This window comes from Dermacentor silvarum, chromosome 1 (assembly GCF_013339745.2).
Source record: "Dermacentor silvarum isolate Dsil-2018 chromosome 1, BIME_Dsil_1.4, whole genome shotgun sequence".
NCBI lineage: Eukaryota > Metazoa > Arthropoda > Arachnida > Ixodida > Ixodidae > Dermacentor > Dermacentor silvarum.
In genome coordinates, this window is record NC_051154.1 from 44,548,382 (window position 1) to 44,573,294 (window position 24,913).

Sequence of the window (24,913 nt, forward strand, 5' to 3'; positions counted from 1 at the left end):
TCCCTGATACAGCCTAGCTGATTTTTTGATTTTTTAAATGTTGCTGGTGGTGTCCTAACAAGAAAAGATGACCGGCAAAAACTTTGAAAAACAATTGTTTCTGAAGATAAAGAATGGCGTCTGCTTTCCTCTACGTGACGTGATCGATAATAAATATCGGTAGTTTAAGCAGACTCTATGCATGTATATCAAAGCAATGCCTCCTATAGGAGGCGTTGATCACAGACATGGGACCCCCCCCCCCCCCCCCTCGCGTGTGTGTGTGCTTGTAAAGAAATTAAGTAAAAAGCAATGTAAGCTCAGTAAGTACGACAGGTACAGTGGGCGTTTGGAGCAACCGTCTCTCATCGCGCCACTGAATGGACCAGTCTTCGAAAACGCTTCATTGAGACGACCCGCCTGATCGGAGAAGACATCATTAATTGTTAATCTCCGTTAAGCGTAGCTGGCGTCGTCCTCGTCGGGGCGAAGTGCGTTTCACAGGTCAAGGACGGCTATACATGTGAAAATGCACGTATTACCAGGCTATACCTACTCCCATAGCAATAGCTTGTTCGCTGCGTCTTTGCGCTAGAAAACTTAAATACGCGCAAAAACGAGTAACGCTTTTTTTTTACGAAGCTTTCTTTGCCTTGCATTTCCTGCGGCAAGTGCATGGGCCACAGTCTTCCGCTGTGTGCGAGCGTGCAGCCGTCATTTGCCTTTACGTCAACAGATTCAGAATTGTACAGAATATTTCACCGCACTGCATAGTTATGGCATGTGTACGCATTTTAAGTAGTGCGTGCGAGTCATTTCTGCTTCACTTAGGCCGGTGCAAACAGGAAGCGGCCTTGTACCTCACAGAATCTCGACTGATTGGTGTACTAGTGATGCAGGAATGAACTCCGGTCTTGTTCAGTGCATAGTGCACATAATCAATTTCTCAGGACGCGTGAACTCCGACGAGAACTGTCAGCGCCTGCAACAAGAGTTTACTTACGCTGTACTGCGCACAGCACTAATCCATGCTTGTCGGCTGTCTGTTTCGTTCATTCTGTTGCGAGTCGGTGGAATTTCACTGCTGGCATCAACCCTTTCGTGTGTACATTGCTGGTTTGGGATTCCACAACACAACAGCAACTACCAGCCTTTTGTAATTGCTGGTTTGGGATTCAGCAACACAACAGTAACTACCAGCCTTCCGTAGGGGCGCAATCGCAAACGAGAGACGTTTTGCGCTGCAGACTATGGCTACGTTCACACTTGGGAAGCGGCAAGCGGGTGGAGAGGCCAAAGCGGCCGGAAAATCTTTTCCGCGCATGTCCAAGTTCACATTTGTTTTGCTAGCACCGCGGCCGCCGCTGCTGCTTTCGTCCACATCCATCTAGTCTGCGTACGTTTGTCGGCATGGTGGCGCTCATTATCGCATTATTTCGAGCGGTATGTTCATTCACTGACCCACCCGTCATCAAAAGTGATCATCTTGCGCAATTTCGCGTGTCATCTGCGACCTTCGGTAAGTTCCTCGTTGGCGTTCCGTGATTCTCCTCACACGGGCGTGGTAGCGCTGAGTCACAGGTTGGTGCCTAGGCGTGATTATATTTCTTTAATAGCTTTTATTTACAAGTTGTAATAACATTTCATCATTTCGTATTATTTTCGGCGCCTCCAGGACACGAAAGCGGCAACGGGAACACCAAAGCTAAAACCCGGGCTGGCCCTTGTGTTGAGGCTCGCCGAAGCCTGCGCGTCCTACGTGAGACCTACGCTCCCAATCTATCGTCCCGACGAGAAAAGCACCCCGCCACTTCTGCAACATACCGTGCACGTGCGAGGAGAATTATGGAGTGCCAACGAGGAATCTGCCTAACTATTGTCTGTCATGGAAGTGGAAGAAGAAATGGCTTTTATACTTCTACCTACTTGTTTTCTAGAAATGGACAATGAATAAACGGAAGACAACAAAACCTCGGAAACGGCAGTGGTGGGTTCGCCTGGCTTTGCTAAAGTGTAACAAGTTGGGTCACGCCAAGGATTCGTTGCCGCACCTCCGGTCGCGCGACGTTGAATACTATCGCGAGTATTGCTGACAGTACGTTTTAGTGCCACTCTTGTCGTAGAGCAAGGGCTGGTTCTTGATCGCGTCGATCAGCATTACAGCCTACACTTTTGGTGCCATGTTCAATTTTACGACCGGTTGTTTACATGCTAGCGTAGCTTCCAGTGAAGCAGAACGACTTTCCGCCGTGTTTCCGCTTCGCCATGGCGAAAAAATTTCGGGGGGGGGGGGGGGGGTTGAACCCCCCCAACCCCCCCCCCCTTGGCTACGCCACTGGATTCTCCGTAGTTATGTTTGTAAAAACAGCGTCGGCGGCACAAAGGAAGCATACATGACAATGATGATGATAACTCTCAAACATGGCACATACCTACAATAGAGGTTGTGCAAAGAATAAGGTGGTTGGTGAAAAACAATGTCCATAGTGTCGACAATGCCAGCAGCGACGACACAGCGACGACACAGCGACAGCACAGTAGCCTCACAGGTTTCTAGAGAAAATGAAATCGCTCAAATCTCATAGGTGGCACTGCATTACTTCACTTGTGGCATCAGTTTCAGTAGAAGTTTTAGCCTCAGAGTTGATTTATCACTAAGCAAGGACATTAAAATGAGTCAACGAGCCTAAAAAGCATGCAGCCTTTAACACAGCAACTGTCTCTTCACCTGCGGCCTAAATATTTAATTACAAAAAAAAAAAAACTTATTGTAGAAATTGTGTAAGGAGACCAAGTTTGATGGTCATCTCAAATGACATGCTGCTGTCACATTAACAGGTGCTTGAACGTTGTCTTACTTAACAATGAAAACATAGACATGTGAATGTTTCACACAACACAAATGAACATTCCAAGGTTAGTACCAAGGTTATCTGAACCAATATATTTAAATAGTAAAATGTAGAACCACCTCAAGAGACGAAAAAAAAAGATCCTATTTTTTAGCCAGACAACTGCAAACGAAAGGTTCGATAAAACTATGCATTTTAATTGAATAAATATAGCTTCCTTAGAGGGAATTTGAAAGTGGTAAAGTCCGCGCGCGGTGTGTGTCTGTGTGTGTCTGTGTGTGTCTGTGTGTGTGTCTGTGTGTGTGTCTGTGTGTGTGTCTGTGTGTGTGTGTCTGTGTGTGTGTGTCTGTGTGTGTGTCTGTGTGTGTGTGTCTGTGTGTGTGTCTGTGTGTGTGTGTCTGTGTGTGTGTGTCTGTGTGTGTGTGTCTGTGTGTGTGTGTCTGTGTGTGTGTCTGTGTGTGTGTGTGTCTGTGTGTGTGTGTGTCTGTGTGTGTGTGTGTCTGTGTGTGTGTGTGTGTGTGTGTGTGTGTGTGTCTGTGTGTGTGTCTGTGTGTGTGTGTGTAGGCGGGCCGCACCCACGATGGCACTGTTAGGCCCAGCCCTTCAGCGACATCGTGGGCCCTCTGGACAGCCCGTAGCTCAATCCAATTACACAACATGCATTACAATGTCATACAAAAAGGAAGTTGTTTACATCACAAAGAACATGTTGGAACTTTTTATCCAATTCACACTATTCTTTCTGTAGTATCACATAATTATATAACTGTTAAAAATATTATAATACCTATTTCTTTTTTTCGAATTCTTATTTTAAGTTAATAAGCTTTTATAAGACTGCACTCCTCCCCCCTAGAAAGCAGTAAAGTTCAGAGGCGAAACAAGAGCTGAAGTCTGCTGTCTTTCTTATATACACACTAACTTGTCTATCACCCTAATGTGAATAAAAGTAAAGTACTTGAAGCATCGTCAATGAAAACAAAACAAACAAGAAATTCTTGGGTTGTACGGGTCAAAAGAATTACCTGCTTATGAAGTATGCCGTAGTGGGGAAGCCAGGTAATATTAACTACCTGGAATCCTGGGACATGGACATAAATCTAAGTACGCACCAAAATGTGGCCGCGTCGGCTGGGATTGAACCCTGACTTCTAGCAGCTTAATGCCATTGCCACTAAGTTACCATGACAGGTGAAGAAATGTCAACCTAATATAATGTAGTTCAGTGCTTTTCAAGCTTTGTGACCCTGTGACCTAAGAAAAACAAAACATTGTCCCAATCCACATCCAGGGTGATGAACCGTTGGGTTCCTCTGGTTCAGGTTCATGCTTTTTAGTTTAATTGGTTTAAGTTCAGCTCCAGAGTGAGAAGTATAATGGTTTGAACCGGTTCAGAGTTTTCTGAAGGTTCATTTGTGTTCAAACGAGTCTGAAAAAAAAATAGAACATTCACATGCCTCGAGTTACCATAAAAACCTGCGGTGCATTGAGAGAAACAAGTTCAGTTGAGTATTGTGAAGAACTACTGCAGACCGTTTTCTTTTGCGTTACCAATTAACTGTTTAAACTATCACAAAAATGAGGCATCATGTCCTGTTGTACACAGGCATGTCAGAATTTGCACATTCAGCGGACTTCGTGGCATCCCGTGGGGCTCTCCAAGGTGTTACATCCCCCCTCCTACAAATTATCATCATTGAATTCTCAAAGGAGTATTGACACAGAATTGTCGTCCTACTTTAGTTTTTTCTTTTTTCTGATTAGGTAGCTGCTGGATTTGTCATCACGGTATGAGGCCTCTATTCTTCGAACATGCAGCAAATCACAAATTATGCAATCATCTAATGCAAGGAATTCAAGAACATGCTCCAAATTAAATGTAGCTTCATTGGCCTAGGGTTTGTTTGTCTGGACTCCTCTAGGCCGTACGTCGCAAAAGTTCGGTGTGATGGTCATGTGTTATCACTGATGCGAAGGTCGGTGTAATGGTAGAAGCCACATTTAAAGCTTTAGATGACAAGATAACAGGGGGAGAGAAGTGAGAAGGGCACTGCATTGTCTCAGAGAAGCAAGTGCCGGGCAATAAAACAAGCTTACTATCTTGTCTCGAATGAAGAGAAGTGCACTGTGAAAGAGGAAAGAATGGCTTATGCAGTGCATGTCCAGCTTTCGAAGAAATAGTCATTGTGTGGCTTGCAACCACTACACCAGGATGACTGATGAGTGCGTCAGCAGTTTGAGATACGACGTTACTACTACCTCCAATTTTTGTGACATGTAGATCAATCTTTGTAAAGAAGCCCTATACCAAGAAGCCTCGCTTCAAATAATGTGAGGCTTTTGCACTGGCCACAAATAAAGTGGAATTCGTAGATTCTTGCACATTCGAGGAATTTTGACACCAAAGTGCAGTTGTGGGGTTGGTAGCTATTTAGTAAAGCAAAAAAAAAAAGCAAGTCAAAAGTTTTGTGTCAGTATAATCGCGTAAAGTTGCTGGCATTCCTCATCCATACTGTGGAAAATGAATATACTTCATCTAACAGTTAACTACCTACGTATTATGCATTCATTTTTCTAAAAATTAAAAGGCACTTAGTTCTAATCAATTTTTCTAAAAATTAAAAGGCACTTAGTTCTAATCAAGAGAACTGGTAGTATTGTTTCTAGAAATTGAGCACTCCCAATTAACACAACTTTACAAAAGTTCCTACATCTCCTTGATGAATCCATGAATATTTCGTGTGGGCAAAGTAGTATTGTAGTGAAAACACAGAACTAATATTACGTGTTATTCTAACTTATGTGCATAACCACCACAAAAAATAATACAAAGAATAAATAAATAACTTCTGTAAAAAAATTACCATGCCTCTTATCACTGTAGGAATGGCTTTTTGCCATTGTAGAAGGGTAATTTACTGACTAGTTCAAATGATTTTTCTCTTTCATCATCATCAGCAGCCTATTTTATGTCTACTGCAGGACGAAGGCCTCTCCCTGCGATCTCCAATTACCCCTGTCTTGCGCTAGGCAATTCAAACTTGTGTCTGCGAAATTCCTAACTTCATCACCCCACCTAGTTTTCTGCCGTCCTCAACTGTGCTTCCCTTCTCTTGTTATCGATCCATTCTGTAACTCTTATGGTCCACCGGTTATCCATCCTACGCATTACATGGCCTGCCCAGCTCCAGTTTTTCCGCTTAATGTCAACTAGAATATCAGCTATCCTTGTTTGTTCTCTGATCGACACCGCTCTCTTTTATATTTATATATATATAATATATTTTATATTTTTTATTTTTGCGTTCAATTTACTGAGTCAATCAGATCATTGCGGGGAGCTACATGACTGTTCCTGAGGCAGCACTCCATTGGCTGTGATGAAGCGTCGCAAGAGACGTTTGCTCTCGCAGAATTTCAGCAGTAACGACCATGCGCTATACCTGTGGTCGAACTGGTTCGGAACGATTCCTCCAAAATAGTTCGAGTTTGGCTCCGAGATGGCGGAGAAGATATTGGTTTGGTTCTGGTTCAGCTGAAAATAATCGTTCAGTTCCGGTTCGACACCCTGTCCACACCCATCGTAGAATGCCGGGAGAACTTGCAGGAACAGCAAAACTGAAGTAAGGAGAGATGATCTTGTGGTTGGTTCAGCTCTCACCCGAACTGTAGGACAAAAAGAAGAAATGCACAAGGCATATGTGCTGTGCATTTCTTTTTGTTGTCATTTCTGGTGAGCGCTGCACGAACCACAAGACGAGTAAGTACCAACTAGCTCAGTTTTCAATTCAAATGAATAGGAGATGAGCCAGGGAAACTAAGCAGCATCAAAACGAAGATGTGTCATTGAAACTAGAAAGTGTAGAGTTCTGTTTTCTGTTTACAGATTTGCTCATTAGTTGCCTAAGGCTCATTTGCTGAGAAACGTAATTAGCTTTTAAAAGTAACCTTATTTGTATAGGCTCTAGGTGTTGGAAACCATCTAAAATCGCCAGTCAGCCTCTAGAATCTGTAAAGGAATATGTTTATCTAGGTCAATTACTCACAGGGGACCCTGATCATGAGAAAGAAATTTACCGAATAATAAAATTAGGTTGGAGTGCATACGGCAGGCATTGCCAAATCCTGACTGGGAGCTTACCACTGTCGTTGAAAAGAAAAGTGTACAATTATTGCATTCTACCGGTGCTAACATACGGGGCAGAAACTTGGAGGTTAACAAAGAAGCTCGAGAACAAGTTAAGGACCGCACAAAGAGCAATGGAACGAAAAATCTTAGGAGTAACATTAAGAGACAGGAAGAGAGCGGTGTGGATCAGAGAACAAACGGGGGTAGACGATATTCTAGTTGACATTAAGCGGAAGAAATGGAGCTGGGCAGGCCATGTAATGCGTAGGATGGATAACCGGTGGACCATTAGGGTTACAGAATGGATACCAAGAGAAGGGAAGCGCAGTCGAGGACGGCAGAAAGTCAGGTGGGATGATGAGGTTAGGAAATTCGCAGGCGCAAGTTGGAATACGCTAGCGCAAGACAGGGGTAATTGGAGATCGCAGGGAGAGGCCTTCGTCCTGCAGTGGACATAAATATAGGCTGATGATGATGATGATGATGATGAAACTGTTGAACACAGGATTGACAGCCTAAGATGTAGGAGTAATTGGTTGCTGTTATCCAGCAACAGGTCGCCCTGAAGGTGTCTTGTCATAGAAAAAAAAAAAAAGAATATATTTTCACTATTTTTTAAACGATAGTTTTCCTAAGAGGAAAAACTCCAATGCTCAATGTGACAGAAATAACTTAATTTTCCATTTTAAGAAAAATTAAATTTAGAATAGGAAGTTTGTGCGCAAGTTCAGCACTGAACCTGTATTGAATGTTCACTGCCTGGCATGTCATAGACGCATAGACGCATTTGATTTGCAGAAACCAATGTGGTACTTATCTGTGCTCGCTAACAACTCAGGTGAATACAGACATGGCATTTAGCATTACCGCTCAAGGCACAAAGAGTAGCCTAATCCAATGCTCAGATCAGTGATAAACGGCCTTGTAATGAGACACCGTTTTCCTTATCACCTGTGTTCATGGCAGACAGCCATTCACTATATACAGTCAGTCAATAGTTTGCCTAGCTTGTGGGAGCGACAATTTGTGCCTTCTTCAGTTGGATAAGACTGGGCAAACTAGACTCGGTAAAGTGCACAAGAAGCAACGATAAAAAACTCGATGAAAGACTTTCAACAAAATGTGCCAGATGAAACGGAATAACTAGCTGTGACGTGGGTCGGGCAGCCTTGGTTGAAGAAATGGACGCAAGTCAAGAACTCAATCTGAGTCCTTTCTTTTTGTGAGAAAACTCCAAGAAGGTAACTAGATCAAAGTTATTGTGGAAGATGAGCGGACATGGCAACGAAACTTCGCATCATTTTTTCAAAGTCACCTTAGGCGTCTTCTGATTGAATACCCCTTCTTGGTACGCAAATCTGACAAGTTGCCAACTGCCTCAATGTTTCGGTTGGGTAACTTGCCAGGGAAACTAAGCAGCATCAAAAGCAAAGATGTCTCATTGAATCTAGAAAGTGTAGAGTTCTGTTTTCTGTTCACAGATTTGCTCATTAGTTGCCTAAGGCTTATTTGCTGAGAAGCGTAATTAGCTTTTGAAAGTAACCTTATTTGTATAGGCTCTAGGTGTCTTGTTGGATGCAGGAGAGCTGCTGCTAGAAGGGATAAAGAATGCAATGCAGTGCACATCATTTTCATGTCGGAACTTTAGTAACAAAAAGAAAGGGGGAAAAAAAAGATATATGTGTGTGCCTTATTTATAGAAACAAAGATTACGGCTTTACTGCGACAGCAGCAGGCTGTTACAGCGGAGCGGACACCTCCAACTTGATTACTTGGTTTTCTTTTCTCAAGATTCTTTATGAGTCGGAAAACTTTGTCCTCGTTCCAGTGGACTACTGCCTCTTGTGACCCCTGAAATACATGGTTCGATGCCATGTGGTCGAACAAAGAATTTCGCTGGAGCCAATGTTTCCTCAAGGGAACTTGTCTTCGCCAGGGCAGCAACTGCTTTGTTACCAGCCTTTGTATAGTAGTCTAGACGTGCACATATTTGTCTAGTCTAGTCCCGTTCTTCGCGTAGTTCTCAAGAAGTCACGCAATATGTGCCAACAAGCTGCAGTGTGCTTAAAGCCTTTCTTCAAGGAAAAATTGTCATTCACCCAATCGGGAGTGCCACAAAGCTAGAAAGTCCCGGTTTGATCCATATTCGAACCCTGAATTAAGATGAATTTTCCTTTACGTTCCAATCATTCTTTCCGAGAAACTCGTATAGGTTCCCTTTGTACCTTCGTGCTACTCTCAGGTGAATGAAAATTTTATTTCCTTCATTGATGCATTATATGCCTGCAGTCATTGCTTAAATATCTGAACGCGTGTATTCTTATTCTTTGAGTAAAGATGCACATCTCGAACTTCATCTGGGATTTATGTGCTCTTTCAGCCTTGTTTGTGACATTTCCTATCACTCCGTACACCTGTACATTTCAGTCCAAATTGGAATACCTCATCTGCTGTCTTATAATCTCGGGCTTGCTTTACTCAACCTGTGACGTTTCTTCCGGTCTTCTTTTTACATGGTAGTCAGGACAGAAGTCACAACCATGGTATTGTGAATCTCTGTTTACTGTTACTTCAACAAATAAAAAAATAAATATAAAAGCCTCAAGTTACATTCATGCGTATGCTGCATTAAGGTAATGGAAATAGTATATCTTTTATGCAGGCTATTCTTCTGAAATGGTGCTTTGTTCAACAGCCGGGATGTTTAATTGATTGATTAGACTTAGGTTAACATCCCAATGTGAAACATACAGGGACGACATGGCGGAAAGTGCCAGGCCAACTTTGACCACCTGGGCTAGCTTATTTTCTTGACAAGCATCCAAATTCGTCCGTCATCACACTGTCACCCTCTCCCCCTCCATCGTATTTCTTCATTGTCGTGAAAAGAAAAAGAAAAAATGGATGCGCTGTGTCATATTCTGCCTTCGGTCCCGTATCGCATTCGCACGTGGTGGCCGCTTCTTGGTTGAAGAATTTTCTTAAAACAGTGCGCCCCTTTTGTCACATAACATAGATCGCAGTCAGCAACAGCCTGTTCAATCAATCTCCGTGCGCGGAGCAGCCTTTGCTAATTCGTAACCTACATTTGAGGGCACTAAAAGCGCGGTGCATTAGCCGGCAGTTTCAGTTTCAGTTTATTATTCATTCAGGATGCATAGTTGGTTGTTAGTAGTATACAGGCAAGGGTCCCAAAGACAAACAACTGCAGCGGGACCCTCGGTTAACAAGAACATTGGTACAAAATGATTAATTGATAGAGCACTATAAAAATTCTGCACTCTACAAGTAAATAAATAGCGGGCATAGTAGTGGAAATGAATACGCACGATTCTATAAATGTAGTCATACATGTAACTAAGAGGATTACGCACATTATCAATCTAAATTATACAAACCTATTTAACAAATGAAGTACACACTTTATATGAAAAGTAAATTAAACAGGACAACTAGTTATACAAAATGAAATTTTTAAGTTCATACTTGAATGCATGCAAGGTTGATGATGATTCAAGTGCATAGGTATAAGTTATTCCAAAATTTAATCGCCAAGAAGTAGGATGTCATTTTGCCATAGTTCGTGTTACATTTAGGTAATAGAAAGTTGTGATTATGGGCAAACGTAATGCTATTGGTATTTGTGAGCAACCTAGAGTCTATTAATTGAAACGCGAGCTGTTTGTTAAGTAATTTAAATAGAATAATAAGTAAATTTGAACAAACCAGATACAGGAAGAATGAAGTTAGCCTGAAGGAGCGGAGAAACATTACAGTAAAAATAACTCTTGGTAATAATGCAAACGGCTTGGTTCTGAATGTGCTGTATGGACGAAAGGTGACAGTTATATGCATTTCCCCACGAAGTAATGCCATATGTGATGTGACTATGTATAAAGGCAAAGTATAAGGACAGTAAGGCGTGAACAGAAAAAAATGGACGAGATTTAATGGAGAGCTCTTATACCAAAAGCAGTTTTTTGTTTCACATAAGCAATATGATTATAGAACTTCAAGTGCGGGTCTAATTTTATGCCAAGGAAAGATACATATTCAGCCACTGGGTTTAAATGATGGTCTATGGATACTTGGGGTACATAAGGGAGAACTTTTTGAGATGTTTTAAAAATCATGAACTGAGTTTTAAGTGGGTTTAAAATTAGGTTGTTTAACGACGCCATTGAACAACATTGGTTAATTCATTGTTCAGCTTAGTGATTAACGTTGTTAATTATTTATGTGACATGGAAATGGTGGTATCATCAGCGTAAAGGACAACTTTAGAAAGATTAATGCAATCAGGTAAATCATTAATGTAGATACAAAACAACAAAGGCCCAAATATTTAGCCCTGCTGCACCCCTTGATTAATCACCTTAACATTCAAATAAGTGCCATCTATGCAGACTCATTCTCCGCGATCAAGCAAGTAATTTTTTATAAAAGTTAAAGGTGGACCAGTTATACCCAGTGATTCTAGTTTAGTAAATAAAATATCATGATTAACAGTGTCAAAGGCTTTAGTGAAATCAAGAAATATAGAACCAACAAAATCGCCGTTGTCAATGGAAGACTTTAAGAAATCGGTCAATGATAGTAAAGCTAAATTGGTTGAACTACCTGCATGGAAACCGAATTGGCAAGGCTTTAGCAACTTAAATTTGTTAAGGTACTTGTTAATGCGTTTCAGAAACAATTTTTCAGTAATTTTGCTAATTGAAGACAAAAGAGAGATAGGGCAATAGTTTAGGACCTTCTGTGATACTATCACCTTTTTTGTGCACTGGGACTAACTTAGCCTTCTTGAAAGAGCTCGGAAAGGTACCACATTTACAAATGAGATTAATTATATTGCTTACTCTTTTCGCAATGTATGTAGCAGCGAGCTTCAAGTGATATGCAGAAATATTATCTAGCCCGGCGCTAGAGTTTTTTAGATTTAGAATTGTAGAACACACTTCATCAGGGGTGACAGGAAAGAGAAAAAATGAATGTTTACAACGGGTAAGAGGATATGAAGAAGCTACGCACCTATTATTGGATATCTCATGGAAGTAATCACTAAAGTAGTTAGCAATGCCGGATGCCTCAGTATAGATTTGTTGTTTATAATTTATTTTATCAATTATTCTCCTAACCTGTTGTCTATTTAAAAAGTCATTGAAAAGTTTGCATTTTGTTGGGGGGTTATTTTTTGTCTTACAAATAAGGTCGTCTTGATTTTTTTAGGTTATTCAACATATTGCTATATTTTTTATACCTAAGTTTTAGACCCACGTTGAATGGCTGTTTTTTTTTTTTTCCTGTAGAGATTATCTTTCTTTCGCATGCTAGTTAACAAATCCTTGGGTTAGCCATGGATTATGGGGAAAGTAAATATTTTCTTGCATTTGACAGTTTTAGTGTTTGCATACACAGCTTTAAGAAACAAGGAGCAGAAATTCTCTAGTGCTTTTTCAGGATCACGGAAGTTGCTAATGGAAGTCCAGTCAGTGCCGTGAATTGTATTGATAAAGTTATCCTGATGTAAGCTAGAAGTAAAATGGCATGTGTTATTGCGAGGTAGTTGAGCGGCGAAAGTTTCAAATACGGGAAGATGATCAGTGATTAGCACATCAATTACACCTGTGTGTGGCGTTGGTGTGATCTTGCTTAAAACTTGGTCAAGAAGAGTACCAGTTCCATTGGGTGAAAATCGAGTAGGGGATGAAATGAATGACTCAAGCCCAAAACCAAGAAAGCAATCACTGTATGCTATTGTGCTGTTGCTTACAGTATCCAATAAATTAATGTTGATATCACCAACCAGTACACCTTTCTTGTTTTCAGCAGAGATTATATTGAGTACTGCCGCGATATGATGTAGAAAATCCGGGATAGATGAAGATGGGGAACGGTAAATGCATGCAATGATCAAATTGTTCAGATCAGATTGCTGGAAGGGGAAAAGTTAGCCTCAATCCACATGGATTCACAGTTCAAAACATTTAAAGACAAGTCAAACCTGCGCTTGTACCTAATTTCCGACGATATAAATATAACCGAGCCGCCATAGCGGCCAGACTCACGGTGACAATATTCTGAATTGTATGAGCGAAAACCATACAGATTGCCATCACAAGAGCCTAGCCACGTTTCAGTAAAACACAGAAATGCAAAGGAATGACATAGCGATTCAGTAAATGCAATAATGCTGTCATGGTTTTTGCACAAACTACACGCATTGATGTGCAGTAACGAACAGGCAGAATTAGCTAGCAATGCTTTTGTTTCCTCAGATGAAAGCAATGCCATGATGATATGAAACAAACATTATGAAATAGGAAAGATAATTTTGGAGACATCAGTGTCACGTGAATACGCTAAGATCAGATTCCGCATTTATCCAAAAGATTCTGCTGTCATCAGACTTACGGGCCTTGATATGACAATTCTCAGTCCAGAGGACCCACCATTTATTTTCCTTCTTTAGAGCAAGCGCTTTGCTAAACAGTTTCTTGTTGGTCATAGTAAGATGTTCGTTGACAAAAATAGAACTATCATTGCTTTCAGACATCCCGATCTGGGACGTATGCAGATGCGCTTTACGCGCTTTGCGAAGGAATTAATTTTTCTTTTCGTGTGAACAAAAGCATGCAATAAAGCTTTTTTAAGCTGTTCTGCTGCCACATGGTGAACTGCGTCGATGTCTGTCGATGAAACAGGGCATTCAGTTACTTCTCCAATGGTTTTCAATATACCTGCGCAATCTTCGCATTGTGTACAAGGAGCACCTTTGATTTCGACATTATTCAGTCTGCTGTATTGCTCCATATCTGCAATCATCTTAGCCAGCTGTTCATTTTCGGCCCTGAATGCTTTGTTTGAATTGACCAGTTCATCGACCGATGTGCGCACTGAATCATACTGGTCACTCATGTAACGCACACTGTCCACAAGTGAGCCAAGGTTACCAAGACCCTGATCTTCTAGCATTGTGGAAATTTTAGACACAAGATCATCAACAAGGTTATCCAGTTTAGCATGAAGGAGGGACTCAAGGTGCTCAATTTTCTTAGCAAGTTCAGTATTAGTAGGCATATTGCAATGCAAGCAAAACCACAAGGCAACACTTATGAGCAGCAGCCACAGGTGAGTACGTAACATGGACGAAGAAAATAGTTTGAGGACCAACCTGTAGCGGAGAGAACAGATTCTTAGCAGTCGTCCAGTTCCTACGACCGCTGCTCAAAAAGTGTCCAGGTGCGTTGGTAGCTCCATTATATAACCTCTGATGCAGCTACCGCAGGTGTAGTGGTGTCCAAGGGTAGAATAGCAGCATGTGCGAGCAACAGAGCGTTAAAGGTCGCACAAGGCGACGATAGCGAAGGCGATGACAATCTTCCGGTAGCCATGTAGCGCAGGTGCAGTTGGGCACAGGAGAAGGCTCAGCAGGGTGGCACGTGCAGGCACGGGCGTAGCTGCGCACGGATGAATGCTGCACGGCAGGAACCACTTGCTCGACAGCACCAGTCTGTAGCGGAGAGAACAGATTCTTATTAGTCGTCCAGCTCCTACGACCGCTGCTCAAAAAGTGAGCAGTCACGGGGTATTTTAAAAATTTTGTGCACTTTAAAGAAAGGCTAGAACAACATTAAACAGGGCAGTTATCTTAGCACAGATAAAATAATTCGACGTTTCTGAACAAGTGCTACAACTTTTGCGTTGAATATTTTTCGCTAAACTTAGAATTTGAAAACATTAATTAAGCAATCTTTGCTAATTACCGAGCTTGGCAGATTGGAAAAAATATGACGTGCTCCATATGGCTCAGAACAATACTGCGAAAATTGGACATGCGTAGCTAGCACCTATGTTTTTTTGTAATACTTGGCCTAAGTTGGCTGAAACACCCTGTATAACCAGACGACAGTACATTGTTTTTTTGCCATATATGATGTCTGGCAACTAATTTAAATGGCTAACAGCGTCTTGAAGTCCTTAGCAGAATGGTCCGCAGTAAATTCGTTAAAAATTAATGTTGCAAAAACAAAGGCCATGAATTTCTGTCCTAGAGGAAAAAATGTGCTGGACCCACCACAGCCTTTTTTGAATGAAAAACAATTGCATACGTAGATGAATTTACATCTCTCGGTGCAATATTTATGCCTGCAATGTGATGGGATGCCCACATAGTAAAACTTTCTTTGAATCTGTCTAGGTTTGTCAGCATTTTTTCCTACATAGAGGCATTCTCCCTGTTAATGCGAAATGGAATGCTTATTATGCTTTCTTTCAATCGTATCTGCTAGTTTGGGCAACAACAACAAATAGTAACATTCAAAAGATTTCAGTTCTCCAAAAGAAAATGCTTAGAGCCATCGCAAACATTCCACATATTGCCCCAACCGGTCCCATACGTCTACTGTATAATATTGTGCCTGCACATAATATCTCTGCGTATAGGTTTGCATGTCTGTATAAACACTATTGATCAAAATGACCCATTTTTGCATTGTATTGTGAAACTTTTGCCGCATTATACATCACAGGAAATGCACACACAACATACTTTTATCGTACCTCGATGCAGGACAAACTACGCATTCCGAATGTTAAAATATATACTTCCATACTGCTTGGAACAAGGAGTCCTATCAGTGCATACATTGTGTACCATTTCTTCTTCTTATTTCTGGGTATTTACATGCCGAAACCAGTTCTGATTATGAGGCACGCCGTAGTGGAGGGCTCCGGATTAATTTTGACCACCTGGGGTTCTTTAACGTGCACTACAATGCAAGCACACGAGCGTTTTTGGATTTCGCGTCCATCGAAATGCGGCCGCCATGGCCAAGATTCGTTCCCGCGACCTTGTGCGCAGGAGCATTAGAAAGCAGCATTCATTGCATTAGAAAGTTTTGTGTATATTAAAATCCGTTTCCTTGTTTTGAGATTGTATTATGGCTATTATGCCAAACATATTCACATATTATGCTACTTGCTTCTGTTTTTGTTGTAGTTACTGACCACATTGTATTATTGTCACCACTGCCGAGTTGCAAGGTTGGCGAGGCCTTTCAAGCGGTCGTGTGGACTGCTTTTTTCTCGTCGACCCCAGTTTATTGTACTTGCCTTGTACAAGAAGCTGAAATAAAGCATTCATTCATTCATAACCAGACGGTGAAGATCTGTTGTAGTGACCCAGGCAGTGCTTTGAAACCTCAATTTCATTGGTTATGCTACTGCAATGCAACATTTAGTGCATGCCCGTCTGATGCTGGTGTGTTTTATGGCAATTTATGGCAACAACAAAACAGCCGTAGCAGACAGCAACAAATAAAAAAAAAAAAGAAATGGCTGCAATCTCTTATCTGAACAGGATATGACATGAGCCACACATGCACACACGCACGCATGCACTTTGGCCCCTGGAAAAACGTCTTTCTAGCAATGCATTTCAGTTTAATAGTGAAGCCGACTTTTAGGGGATCGGTGTAAGCTTGGTCTTTGTAAGCTGGCTTTCCCACGTTCAGTGTTGCAGTGAATGAAGTCTACTTGCCGTATGTGAACGATGCGATGCGAACGGGTCCCGATAATGCTATCGCGTTCTACTCTTAAAGGCGGGGCTTAAGTGTCCTCCAGTTTTTGAGAGCGGGTGCATGGCTTGGTGAAGAGAAATTGTACTAATTGCAGTGTGTCGTGCTTATTTAATGTAATGAATACATGTTTGTATGGATCAAGTGGGCAAAAGAAACGTCTCCCATAAGAAGGAGAGAGTCATAACAGCTGTCCAAGTCACAAATATGACGAGGACTGCGCATGGCGATTTCAAGGTACCACGTCTCAAATAATGGACATGAGCAACCAGGACGAGCAAGACGCAATTGCCCTGAATGCCTGCCTCCAAGCAATAGAAAAGATGGCATGAACCTGACGAAAGACATCCTACACCGAGCGACGTGAAATGCTGCATTGGCAGGGATCTCTACCCGAGATTGAGGGCGCGAAGTCTCCGTTTGAGTATTTCAGAGGTTTGTTTCATGAAGGCATGCTAAAGCAAGAAAACGACACTGCACCAAAGTCGAACGGCAAGCAGTCATTGCCTTTGAAAAGAATCCTAGTGGCGAAGAGGAGGAGGATTACAAAGCCAGTTTCAACTGTGGACATCAGGATGACATGGGGCACTGGCCACTTGCAAAAGAAATGTGGCAAAGGTGGAAACAGCCCAACTATAGATCATGCACAATATTCATATGCTTCACGTGCAACATTCACCTCTCTCACAAGAAACAAAAATACTCTTTCTTGAATTTCCATCATCAGTTGAGACAGCAAGACCGAATACATATGGGTGTGTAGTAGACCGTTTGAGGTGGACATGGCAACGAAACTTCGCATCATTTTTTCAAAGTCACCTTAGGCGTCTTCTGATTGATTACCCCTTCTTGGTACGCAAATCTGACAAGTTGCCAACTGCCTCAATGTTTCGGTTCTGGTGAAACCCTCTTATGTGGATGTAAAAGAAATCTTTTTTTTTTTGCAACATACCTCAGTTTGAAATCATCTAAACTGTTGAAGACAGGATTGACAGCCTAAGATGAAGGAGCTGTTTTTCGCGATGTTTTTACATGGATGTTAGCGAAGAGAGCCATGCGAGCCTCATGCGAGGGGCCTGCAGCAGACTTGTACACGTTACAGAAAAAAAGGTAACCAATTACAATTGCATTTACTTCATTCAGAAACGCTGGAATTTGCATTGGTTTAATTATAGCAGCTGTTCTGTTTGAAACGAAGAAACTTGAAGCCCCTCTAGAAGATGTAGAAGCTATGAAATGCTTGATAGTATGTTGACGATTTTCAAATGATCAATTTTCGACAGCCATGTAGGATGAGACACCCCATGTATTTGCTTCGAGACGCTCACAACGATTTGGAATTTGTTATGAAATTTCAAATCAATTTTCTCAATTTCAATTTTTTTTTGTTTTCAAATAATTACTTTAGCACTCATATTGCAATACATATATTGAAGCCATTCGTTTTACTATTAAGGCACATCCACTTACAACTAATTTTGAAACTAGCACCAGTTTTGAGATAAGCGCAGTCAAGCTTGCTGTAAAAATGCACTGTTATTCAACTTACTTTTTCACGAGGGTGGTTGCTTGGGCTAGTTGGTAATTCATGGTAAAAAACTACAGCGCGAAAGGACAAGGACTGATAGAGACGACAAACACTGCGCTGACTTCCAACAATATTTTATTGTCGTTGCCACATCATGTGTTTATATGCAGGAGGGGGCATGCGCAGAAAAAAGAAAGGTGGTCACAAAAAAGGATTCTCCAACAGCAAGTCATTGGTACTTAGCACTATATGGTCACGTGAAAAAAACTCATTACTAACACAATCTGTATAGGTAAAGGACTTCACTAGGTGTCAGCTCGATAAAGGGGGCATAACATATTACTAACACTATCTGTTCAGATAGAAGACTTCACTAGCTGTCAGTGTGATAGAGGGGGTACTGACACACACACACACTACCCAGTTTCCTAATGAAATCGGCTTCTATTATATCTCGCGTGAGCTGTGTCTCGCTAAAACCTCCATATCATCAAACAGGGGCTCACAGCCTATGCAGTCGCAATCTCGGCAACGGATGCCCAAGTGGCCTTGAACAGTGTTATGCACGTTATTGTGGTGCTCCCTTAGGCAATCATTTAAGCGCCTGCCGGTCTGTCCAATATATTTAATGCAGCAAAACAGGGGAATCTGGTAAACCACATTAGTTGCGCATGTAACAAAACGTTTTTGTGCATGATAGAGCAACAACCCTGATGTGATTTAGGCGCATTGACACGTCTACAGAGCCCTGCCAGCTTTGCCGGGGCTGAGAAAACTACATTGATTCCTGCACGCTGCCCAATCTTTTTTAGCCTATGGGAGACATCGTGAACATACGGGAGCACTGCAACCCGACATGATTTACTGAGGCTATTGACTAAGCATAAATTTATAATACCTCGTTTAATGAGCTTTGAGTGTGCCGAATTAAAGGGCAAGAGTGACTTTTTATTCCTAGGTTCAAAAAACCACCACACATGTTTGTTAGAAAGGCTCAGTTAGAAAGGCTAGATCTCAGAATGAGCCTTTCTAACAAACATGTGTGCTGGTTTTTTGAACCTAGGAATAAAAAGTCACTCTTTCCCTTTAATTCGGCTCACTCAAAGCTCGTTAAACGAGGTATTGTAAATTTATGCTTTGTTAATAGCCTCAATAAATCATGTCCGCACGGCATGCAACATAGTTTTGCCGCACAGGTTGGTCGCCTTTCTTGTGCTGGATACCCTATGGCTGTAATTTCAGCCATTGCAGAACAGCTTCTTAAGCGCATCAAACGTGATGAGCTGCTCAGTCACGGAGCCAGCCGGTGGGAAAGCGCCGGGTTGCAGTGCTCCCGTATGTTCACGATGTCTCCCATAGGCTAAAAAAGATTGGGCAGCGTGCAGGAATCAATGTAGTTTTCTCAGCCCCGGAAAAGCTGGCAGGGCTCTGTAGACGTCTCAATGCGCCTAAATCACATCAAAGTTGTTGCTCTGAAAAACATTTTGTTACATGCGCAACTAATGCGGTTTACCAGATTCTCCTGCTTAGCGGCAGTAAATATATTGGACAGACCGGCAGGTGCTTAAATGATCGCCTAAGGGAGCACCACAATAATGTGCAAAACACTCTTCAAGGCCACTTGGGCATCCATTGCCGAGATTGCGACTGCGTAGGCTGCGAGCCCCTCTTTGAAGATACAGAGGTTTTAGTGAGACACAGCTGACGCGATAGATAATAGAAGGTGGTTTCATTAGGAAACTGGGTAGTGTGTGTGTCAGTGCCCCCTCTATCGCGCTGACAGCTAGTGAAGTCCTTTATCTAAACAGATTGTGTTAATTAGTAATGAGTTTTTTTCACATGACCATATACTAAGTTTTCTTAAAGACACTGACTTGGCCTCCCGTTTATAGACATTATTTGTATTTTGTTTTGTTCTGTCTGTGTCTCCGTCATTTCTTTATCTCCCCTTTTTTTTCCTCTTGTTTTAAATTCCTCTATTCCCTCCCCCTGAAAGAGTAGGCAGGCGTTGTGCCCCTCTCGGTGGCAGTTGTCAGCTTGCTCCCTCCCTATTTCCTTCATGTGCTTGTCTTATATGTACTCAAACCAAATAATAATAATAATATACTAAGTACCAATGACTTGCTGTTGGAGAACCCTTTTTTGTGACCGCCTTTCTTTTTTCTGCGCATGCCCCCTCCTGTATATATACACATGATCAGCAATAAAATATTGTTGGAAGTCAGTGCAGTGTTCGTCGTCTCTATCAGTCCTTGTCCTTTCGCACTGTATCTCATTTTCTTTACTTTTTCAACAAAGCAACTTTCTATGCATTGAACCTGCAAGGTCACTGGAACACCAATCCATTTCCTCACAAATTTTGGGAACACATATCTCGAAACTGGTGTCATCGTCAGAATTCGTGCCAAGTATGTTAGTTGTAGTGCTAGAGCATGCTACGTGTATCAAATAAATGTCAACTTGGTGCTGCTCAGCTTAGTGTCATTATATCAAAGTAGATAAGACCTTAAAGATCACCGGCTACAATTCATAACTTGCAATATGGGGTGTAATGTAATTAGTTTCAAGATAATTAGCAAGATATTGTAATAAATCAAATATTCACTTTAACTTTTACTCTGCCAACAACCGTGCTCGTCGCTCGCTCGCACCGTCTCTTATCTCCACACGGCTCTGACTTTCATGCGGTGTGCATTCGGTGCTCAGTTTCCGTTGAAGTGATAGACCGCACGTACCTTCGCCCGCTGCGGTGTATGCGCTTGCTGCCAGCGTTTTGACAGTTGTTGTCTGCAGTCATTCAGTATGATCTATTCATGTTTGTTTGTGCGCGCTCACACCACGCTTGTTCATTCAGTTAGTAATAGTCGGGCCACATTTTCCAATGCACGCTACACATGCAATGCTGCCCGGATCGGCAGTGCAGCGCTACAGGTGTGTCCCTTCGCACGCGCTGCCCACAGGAAGCGCTTCTCATCAACACCACCGTTTCACACGCGCCTTCTCGTGGTCATCGAGTCTCTCTTCATGTCGGTCTACTTACGCCGCAGCACACCTGCTTACTTAATCAGCTCATGTTTGCTACAATTCATATTGCTACCAAAGCCGCTCACCTTACTTCGTATGACATTGCTGTGTTGCTATCGCATTCATTGCTTCGCCCGTAGGGTGAAACTGTGACATTTTTTGTATGTGTTCGTATCTTCCACTCCTGTAATTACCCTTCATGGACTGACAGTATTATTAAATACAATAAATATAAATAAAATCTAGTAGTGGCACGCGGAAGTACGCGACGCGCGAAAATTCACCGGCGCGTGTAGGGAGAGCTTATTTCACTCCTTTTGGGCAGTTGGCCCAAGTTGGCCCACTTGCAAAGTTAGTTGCCTACCTCCAAATTTCTAGTTGGCCCACCCAAAATTTAAGATGACCCACTTCCAAAATTTCAAGTTGGCCCGCTCCTAAATTAAGTGGGACTACCCCTAATTTCAAGTTGGTGTACCCCCAAATTTCAAGTTGACCCACCACTTTTATAAGCTTCCCCATGCATTTTCTATAGAGTCCTATGGGTATTCTTTCTGAACAATTTTTTTCATTAGTTTAAATCGTTCCTAATCGCTTATAATGCTACCAATCGTCTACATTTACACTATTATAACGAATGAATGTTTCGCTAATTACGCATTTTTGTACAGATACAAGGCGTTACATTTTTCGCGTGACGGAGCTGGGGTACTCGCCAAAAGAATGTTTTTAACTCTTTCCGAAGTGCGCCCATTGGGCATGGTTAGCCCTCTATCGATGGTTTGAAACGCCGCTTTCGAGACCTTCCGCGCCGCTCTAGGACATAGTGCGCTGTCGGACGTGAAAGAGGAGAAACTATATTTTTGTTTTCTAACCAGTTCGCATTTTTCCCGCGAGGCGGTGATTTTTAAACGCGCTCCGAAGTGTCGCGATCGTCAAAAGAGAACGAAAAAATGGCCGCCCGCTATCGATGATTTGAAACGCCGTTTTCGAGACCTTCCGCGCCGCTCACGGACACACTGCGCCATCGGACGTGAAAGAGGAGAAACTATATTTTTGTTTTCTGTGCAGTTCGCTTTTCCTGCGAAGCGATGATTTTTAAACGCGCTCCGAAGTTTCGCGATCGTCAAAGCAGAACGCAAAATTGTCCGGCGAGCGCGCTTCGGGAGATCGCAAATATCGCGATTCCGCTGCCTATGCGGCTTTTTTCAGACTTTGAGTCTGAAAGCGACGACGACGCAAACCAGCCCGGAACATGGGTGGCCGCAGTGCGCCACTCCTAATTGTAGTGCTTGCAGTTAAATTTTTGTAGCGGAATACCTGTTCTATTAAAAATTTTGATTTTTTCGGAGATAGTGCCTAATAGACGGCAATACATTTTATATATGTCATAATTTTCGTAACATCTTTTTCTTAGTAGATACCAAGCGTGTCTTTACAAACTTTGTTCCATTTTATCGTACAATCTTGATTTTAATCATTTATAACTTTTTATAACATACATTTCTTTAATAAAACTTCTATGCGTGAAAAGTGCATTCATTTTGCTTTCTGTTTATGTATTACATTAAATATCCAGTGCAGTAGTTTCTTCAGAAAGAAACATCTGCCGTAACATATAAAAAACGCCTATTTTCCCCATGGTAGGGAAATAGTTAAAAGTAGCTAATGATTAAAACGCTTTCATGCACGAAAGAAATAAATGTAATATCATATATTACTGTAACTAAATTGCCTCATCACATGTAAAATACACAAATATTTTTGTGTGGGATGACAATAAATTATCATCGCAAGCGAGCAGTGGCGTCGTTTAAAAATTTTGGTTTCTAATCGTAATAAACTTACATGAATGAAATTTTCCGTCCTAAATGGAAATTCCTTCAACTCTACTTTATCCAAAACTTAGCTTCCTTGAGCATGTAGCTGCCGAGCTGTTTACAACAGAAGATGGCGATATTTGGCAATTTTCAAAAGCAAATTATCCAAAAAGTAAAAATTAAAAATTAATTTGCTACGTCTAGGAACTAGATAAATATGTCCTAGAGCTACAGAGAAAGCCGTAATGCAGTAAGTGCGTCAGTTTCTTCTATATATGGTCACAACTGAGACACAGTTCGCAAAAACCATGTATCTCATGCTTGTTCTTGAACATTTATTTCTAAATCACAATAATCAATTTTCTTATATATAGTTGGAATCTACAATAATTAGGATTTTTATGGTATATACCCCAACTTTATATCCTAAGTAAAAGAGCCGCCACGGTTACTCCAAAAGTACTTAAAACGGGGGGGCTCGTGCCGCCGGAGTGGGACCACCGCCTTAAGGGTCCCGTGTCGCAGAAAATCCTGTGTCGGCGTGGGCGGAGTTTCCGTGAGGGAAAATTTGGGTATATATTTAGGTATATGTATATGCCATGCCTTGCTATATGACATGCGATATATGCGGGTTATATGCCGCACCATCCTACCACTAAAGTTGCTCATACCTTGTGTTACATTCTTGACAAATTTATTCCCACGAACAAATGTCATGAAACACAACACCGACAGCGCATGCCTTTTATGTTAAACCTCCTCAGACTGAAACATCAAAGTGCGAAGCGATAACAGGAACCTGAAAATGATGTAATTTTTTGGCGCGGCTGTGCACTGCTTCCTGGATCCGCCCACTCACGAGGCCCCGTTTCTACCAGAAAGCTCGCCTTCGTGCATAGCGTTCGCTGCCAACGATTCCCGGTTAACATTACGGTTACATAAGCTGCAGTTGCCGGGAAGCGTGAGAAGCAGTCAGGGATCTTTGAATGTTACCGCGTTCCACTCTTAAAGGCGAAGCTAAAGCGTCCTCCATTTCTTTTGTGGAATCCAAAACTTGGCAGGCTAAGTTATTTCCTTTTTTGAATTTTTTTATTCCAGGTCAACTGTAACGAAATGTCGGTCTGCGTAAAAAAGTGTTGTCTCTGATAGTGTCGAGATAGGTGCTCTTGCGCTATTCTACATGGAACGACGATAACATTCGAAGACCCCTCAGATACTTAGCTGCCAAGTTTGGATGCGACAATGATGTTAAGATGCGACAATGCAGTTAAGATGCATCAAAAAGCTTCTCGCTTTCATGTGACACAAAAATGAATCATACCAGTGTCATCAGCGCCCACTGGTAGCGCAAAAAAGTTTCGGACGAATATTTGTGGCCGAGATCGCGCGCGAGCACTTACATACACAGTGGCACTCGTGTCGATGCGTGTGCGTGATTGCTTCGTGCTTGGTACGCCCCAACAAGTTTGCTCTTATGCTGAGGTGCTAATACAGTCCATTTCAGTAAATATGAATTCGTTGGTAGAGTAGCCTTAGCGCAATATTCTTCTCTTGAAATGCGAATGAAAAGCTCGCAAAAATGGACGTTTTTGATACCGAAATTGCACACATACACACAATGAACAAAGATGCAGATCCAACGCACACGTCGGTATCTATGTGAAACAAAGCTTTCGTTAAGCGGTTAATGAAGTGCTAGAAAATAAATCCGTACGTAATTTTCATCCTGTGCAACGTGTAATCTCGTGTTTACGCACTGCTTTCTGTTTGTGCACTACATCATTCACAAGCTGTGCCGAAATGCAAAAAGCAGTTCGTACGGATGCACGACGTCGACGCAGTGATGTCACGAAGACGAAGGCGATCGTCTGACGTTTGTCGAGGCGTGAAAGATAGCAATCAAGCGGATTAGTATTCGTTCGTTTCACTGCTGAGGCCTAGGCCTATGGAAACTGGCACGTGCATGACCTCCGGCATTAGGGCGTGCGCGGCGCGTAAATATGCGA

At 42.0% G+C, this 24,913-nt stretch overlaps 1 protein-coding gene and 1 long non-coding RNA gene across 5 annotated transcripts in view; one reads left to right on the forward strand and one right to left on the reverse strand.

Annotated features, from left to right (window-relative positions):
• Positions 1 to 24,913, forward strand: part of LOC119461860 (uncharacterized) — a 465,401-nt gene that overhangs the window by 429,343 nt on the left and 11,145 nt on the right. The window lies entirely within an intron of this gene.
• LOC125945519 (uncharacterized) overlaps positions 1 to 24,913 on the reverse strand; it is a 47,730-nt gene that overhangs the window by 7,514 nt on the left and 15,303 nt on the right. Inside the window, exon 3 of the long non-coding RNA XR_007466965.1 lies at positions 14,135 to 14,473. This is a non-coding gene — a long non-coding RNA (uncharacterized LOC125945519). The remainder of the gene's footprint in view (positions 1 to 14,134; positions 14,474 to 24,913) is intronic.